This window comes from Callithrix jacchus, chromosome 3 (genome assembly GCF_049354715.1).
Source record: "Callithrix jacchus isolate 240 chromosome 3, calJac240_pri, whole genome shotgun sequence".
Taxonomy (NCBI): Eukaryota; Metazoa; Chordata; class Mammalia; order Primates; family Cebidae; genus Callithrix; species Callithrix jacchus.
The window spans coordinates 102,774,841-102,780,840 of record NC_133504.1 but is presented as its reverse complement, the minus strand read 5'-3'; the positions used below and the strand labels follow the sequence as shown (position 1 = coordinate 102,780,840).

The 6,000-nt window shown below is 45.6% G+C and overlaps 1 protein-coding gene across 11 annotated transcripts in view; it reads left to right on the top strand.

Annotated features, from left to right (window-relative positions):
• Positions 1 to 629: 629 nt before the first annotated feature.
• The window catches only part of BMPR1B (bone morphogenetic protein receptor type 1B), a 413,639-nt gene continuing 408,268 nt past the window's right edge, over positions 630 to 6,000 (top strand). For all 11 annotated transcript variants that reach the window (XM_035293292.3, XM_078366787.1, XM_054253133.2 and 8 more), the window contains exon 1: positions 630 to 860. The gene's annotated coding sequence lies outside the window, so the exon portion shown is untranslated. The remainder of the gene's footprint in view (positions 861 to 6,000) is intronic.

Here is a 6,000-nt window from a genome sequence, read left to right as displayed (position 1 = left end):
AAAGTATAAGACGTTACATGCTTTTCCAAAAGAAACACGACTAACTGTAAACTGTCATCAAATACAAATGGAATGGGTTTTCTCTCTCTTTTTTTTTTGGTTGTTGTTAGTTTTCGTTGAACGGTTTCAAAAATATGTAGAAGGGAAATATTTCATTTCCCTTGGAGGCTCAACTTTATATATTTCAAGATTCTTAAAACTCCCACCTCAAACTGCGGGCATAATTTTGATGTGTTCATATTTTACGAGGTGTGTCAACGTTTTATCAATTCCTGAAGAGTGTCTACGGCCCTGAAAAGTTTAAATCCACTTATATCATCTCTGCGAGCCCTTTCCAGCTCTCAAGGTACAATAATTACACGAATCTTTGTTCTTCAAACCAACAGGTTTTCTGGAAACTGTTAAACATAACCAGGACAGCACCCATGATGAAAATCTTGGGGATGCTCTGAGCAGCGGACGGGACTTGGGAAGCGCACCCCTCGACCCCGGCTGTCTCCATCCCGCACCCCGCAGTTCCCTAAGTTCGCTCAGCGCTCCGCACACAGACGGCGGCGCTGGGGCCGCTCCAAGTGCGTTGAGAAGTGTAATCCCTCCGCTAAGTACTTGGCTCTCAGTCTCCAATCACTAGTGGGAGCTGGAGAGGGCAAGTGAAAAAAAATTCCTGAGGCAGCCGAGGAGCGAGAGGAAAAAAAAAAAAGTCCCGCGGTGGCGGCGGCGGCGGCGGCGGAGCGGCCGCGGCGGCCAGAAGTTGACGGCGCGGCCGGGCGCGGGTCGCGGAGTCGGCGGGGCTTCGCGGGGCGCCGGGAAGAGCGGAGACCGCGGCGCCGAGGACGCCGGAGCCAGTAGCGCAGCCGCGGGTGAGGCGCGAGCCGCGGGGCCCCGTGCCCTGCGGGTGGCCCAGTTCTGAGAGCGCTGGGGCCGGCGGAGCCGGCGGGAGTCGGGCAGACCAAGGGGCGGCGCGGGACGGGCAGCGGCCGGGTGCGGGGCTGGGCGGCGGTTGCCCGGGGCAGGACAGAGCGCGCGAGGGCGAGGGCGAGGGCGAGGGCGGGCTGCGCGGCCGGGCGGGGGTCAGGCGGGGGCCGCCTCGGCTTTGTGCGCGGGCGGCTTTGCAGGGACCCCGAGGCCTCGTGCCCGCGCAGGCGAGCGGCGGCGGCGGGAGGGACACGTGCTCCGGAGCTGGGGCCGGAGGGACGCGCCGAGGCTGGGAGTCGGACCTGCGAGCTGAGGGCAGCCGCGGAATCCGGGAAATGGGAGGGAGCCCGGCGGGCGGTGGGGCGGTGGGGCGGGGGCCCAGGGCCAGCCCAGGCGGGACCCGCAGGCACCCAGCCCCGGGCCGAGCCACCTGCCCCGGACGCCTTCCGAGACCCACCCTTGCGCAGCGGGCTGGTCCCGGCACCTCGGACCGGGCTCCGTCTCTGCTGCTGTTGCCTGTCTCCCCCCGCCCCCGCTTGTCTGTCTGTCTCAAGCTCTGGGTCTTTCATTCTCACCCTCTTCTTCCTCTCTGCCTTCCTCTCATTATTGCTATCCTTTGCCTCTCCCCGCGGTCTCCCGCTCCCCACCGCCTGCTCTGGCTTTCCCAGTGTGTCCCTCGTCTGTCCCCACATCCTCTTCACTCTGTTACTCTCCCACACTGTTGATGTCTCTCTCTTTCTTAAGAAGCTTTCTGCTACGGGTCTCCCCAGCTCCCCGTCTCTTGCTCTCTACGCCCATCTCTCTGCTCGTCCCTCTTTCTGTCCGGGCTCCGAGTTTCCGCCTGTCTTTTGCTGTTGGAGAAGAGCCTCTCTGCTGCGGTGCGGGTCCTACTCCCTCAGAGCTGCACCCCTCCAGCGGGGTCCTGCTCTCTGTTCTAAGTGCAAACGCTGCAGTTTCCTTATTAGGAACTGCTCTTTTCTTAGCCACCTTTCCACCAAGGTGAGGTCTGTGACCACGAGCGGGCACAAAGGTGCCAGTGAAAGAAAACGGGGGAAGAAAGCCGTTTCATTGCCTCCAACAGATAATGTGTTAATGCTAAACCTATCTGCAGTGAAGCAGAGCCACCTGAGAAACGGTTCCCGTGTTCTGCAGAGAAACACAGAAGGCTCCACTGGAAGTGAGAGGGTTCAGCTGAAAAGTGTTTGAAAATAATTTGAAAAAGCACTTAGTAGAAATCTCTTGCTGTGCGAGATTGATGCCAACGAATCTCTATTTTCTTACTTATATTTTTAGGATTCCAGTGACAACTCTCCTAATTATTATTTTGGGAAAGTTATGGGAAATATCCTGTGTCAACTGGGACCTTTGTGTGTAAGGAAATATTCAGTCTTTGTACTTCATACCTCTTTACACTCTGGTGATCAAGAAGAATTATTTCTAACTGTAAAGAAAATAGTAAAGGATTTGTCAGTGATTTTAAAACATGACACATTCCAGGGATCAATAATGTTTTTGGAAAAGTTTGATTATAAGGATGTTTTGAAGGATATTACATCTTAGTGAAATATGTAAGTTATTACACACTTAGATCATTGTGCCACACAAAAAAGTGTGTGTGTTGTAAGCAGATCTTAGTAGCAATGTCTTTTTTATGGGAAACATAGCTGGGAAATTAATTGCTCTGATTTTCACTGTTTTCTTTAGTCATGCATAATGTACCTTTGTGTTAAGCAAAATATGGCCTAGAGCTACAAAACTTGATACAGTGTGTTATTTGTCCAATCTGAATTACCAATTTGAAAAACCACCTTTTCTTTTCAGTTACATGATATAAGTTGATATGATCTCATTACTCATGTGCTAGAGGCCGCTGATGAATTTTAATGGCACTGATTTGTGTTTTTAAATCAAAATATTAGTTTTTGGTGAGTTAAAGTCTTGATTTATATCATGTTAGTGAATCATCACTATTTATAGGGGCTTTGCCACCTTGTCTGCCAGGTGCTGCCCAGCATTTAGGCCAGGTTGTCTAAAATTCCCTGTTAGATTATTGTCGCTAAGTGACGTGCTGCCATGGTCTGCTTATGTATGTTTCTCAAAATGTTCCAGTCGTTAAATAATATTTATTAAAAGGAAATTGACTTAAATTTTTCCTCATAAGCTTTGGGAACTCTGTGAGATGGCCTGATAAAGTATTTTTATTGCAGTAAATGCTGATTTATTATTATTTGTTTAAAAGTATAAGGCAGTTTAAAATGTGCTTATCTTTTGGCACATACAGCACCTCCTCCAGCTCTTTCTGAGCACTCAACTCATATTTATCATCCAAATCCAAAGTCAGTTGTCACCTACTCCGACCTAGCAGAGCCTTCCAGACTTTCAGAAGCCCCCTTACCTCTGCCTCTCCGGCTTCTGAGTGCCTCTCTTTTGGTGTCCACCTCTGTGCTATATGATTACTTGCTTGGTGCTTCCTTGTTTGACTGTTATCTCATTGAGGTGAGATAGTGTCCCTTCTTTTTCTCTGGATTTCAGATGTTCAGCAGAGTACCTGGTATATGATAGATACTCAAGAAATCCTTGTAGGACTGACTATTGGTTCTTTTACAATTTGCCTCTAACTTGTGATACTAATTCTTCGTAGATGTGGTTGCTCAAGGGAAATACTTTTAGAATAGTGTGATAGCAGATCATAGACTTAGGATTGAAAAAGTCTTAGCATGTCATCATGCACAATAATAATATTGAAGATGAAGATGAGGCCCAGAGAGTTTGAAATCCATGCTCAGAAATAGAAAGTGAGGCTAGAATGGCTATGGAATCCAGACTTTGCTTTCTTTCACAGTGCCACAGTTCTTTTCATTGGACTCTTGTTTGACTTCTTTCACTAGAAATGGGCAAATATGGCTATAATTAGAAGCTGGCAGTTGTACTCTAAACTCTGAAGATTTCTTTTCATGTCACCCTATAAAAGCCATGCATGAAATTTATCACTTTGCAATAATTGATAATCATTTCTGATGCATATAAGCATCAAGGTAATACTGATCTTTTAGAACCTTGACTCCTAAGTTGTTTTTATGTGCTAGGCATTGTTCTGTGTGATAACTGTGTTGGGCAGAATTATTATTTCTTACCTGCAAAGAATATTTAAGCTCTCTGGACTTACATTGTTTGCTCTGTAATTCTATGTGTGTGCGTGCGTGCGTGTGTGTGTAAGGGAGAAGAAGAAGTTTGGACCAGATTAGTAGTTCTTTTTGAAGTTTTCTTCAGAGACTACCAGTTTAACTCCCAGAACCACTGCAAATTCATCTGTTTTACATATCAGACTTCTGGGTAGCTTTTGTGTTTTAAAAAAAGCTAACAGCTTTAAAAAAGCTTGAAGACCACTTGTCCTCCAGTCTCTCTTCTGGTTCTTGAATTTCATAATCAAGATATTTCTAGCTTTTAAATTCGGGTATTTGGAGGATGGTTGGTAAAAGTATTAAGGACAGAAGGAAAAGCTGATTTTGGGTCAGAGATGCTATTAATAATTTCAGGTTTCCATATGCTGAATTTTATGTGATGGCAGAAAGTGAAGTAGAATTGTTGAGATATGTAGAGGCAGGCCAGAATTCAGGGAAAAGAGGGGGGTGGGTTGGGGCTAGAAAGGTAGATTAAAAAGTCACTTATATTGACTTAGTAATTTAAATTGAGTGAAAATAAAATATTTTAGGGCTAGGGTACAGAGAGAGAAATATGCCAAGATTTAGTAGACAAAAAGAATGCTTAGTTATGGGTATTTATGGGGCTCATCACAGTAACAAAGGATAATGTACAATTTATATCAGGCAATAATTTCTTTTCATATGTTTAGGACATCCACATACATGCCAATATTTTAATTTCATTCATTTTTACTTAAATGTGTGAGTGCCTGCTCTTTGCATGGCACTGTTAAACAGTGTGGGGACACTGCGACTAAAAGACACAGGATCCTTGCTGTCATTGAACTTCTAGAGAGTGAAAACACAATCAACTATAAGCAAATGCGTGAATAAGATTATTTCCAATAGTGAAATTTGCCATTAGGAAAACAAGACAGGGTGATATGACAGCATGTGATTGGGCTACTTTATATGAGGTGGTCAAGGAAGGACTCTGTAAGGATATTCTTGAGGAACAAAGAGCCAGCCCTGTGAAGATTTGAAAGAACTTCCTAGCAGAGGACACAGGAGGGTTGTCTCTAAGAGTAGCAAGCTAGGCACTCACTGGCCAGGGAGGCTGGACTCAGGCAATTGGAGGAAGTGGCAGTAATGAAGTCGGAGAGTTGGCCAGGTTCATAGCATAAAGGATGCATTTTATTCAAAGTAAATTCTATTGAACACCCTGGGGGATTTTAAACAGAGATGTGAACAAATATGACTTAGCATGTCTGTATTTAGTATCAGCAAGACTGCCTGAATAAGACCATGTGGGAGGCAATGAAAATGATGTAGCTGAGGGTTTGTTGGCTTGGCCAAGGGTGAAACCTTGAGATTGATCAGACATTGTTCTTATCATGGAATAGGAGAATCATGGAGTTGAATCATCTTTTTTTTTTTCTTTGGTGGGGATGGAGGATGGGGGATGGGGGTGTGCCAGGATCTACATTGCAGCAATTCACTGGTTCAAGAGTTTTTTACTTTTGAATTTCAGACTTCAGCACCTTCTTAGAGTTCCCAGATGTCACCTCTTTACTTCTCCTCAAATCTCTCATGGGCTGCAAGCCTTTGGCACATAAGGGCCTATGGTGTGTCCTACGAAGTGTTGCGGTAAGGTTCTAAGTGCTAGAGATGATTCCTGGTCTACACTGAGATGCTTGGTTCTTTCCAAAAAGCAGAGCTAGGAGCACTCCTGAACGAGCATCTCTTCAGTTCATTTTCAGTAACGTGTCAGTATGAAGGAAGGGAAGCAAGGCAGAATTCCTCTAATCAACTTTGAGTGTCATTTTCCTCTAACCCTCAGCTTTGAAAACTTTGGACGCTGCTTTGAATGCACTCTTTTAGAGGTCAGTAGTTTTGATTCAGCTAATTTTATTTTTCGTGTCTTTCAACAAGTATATGGCTA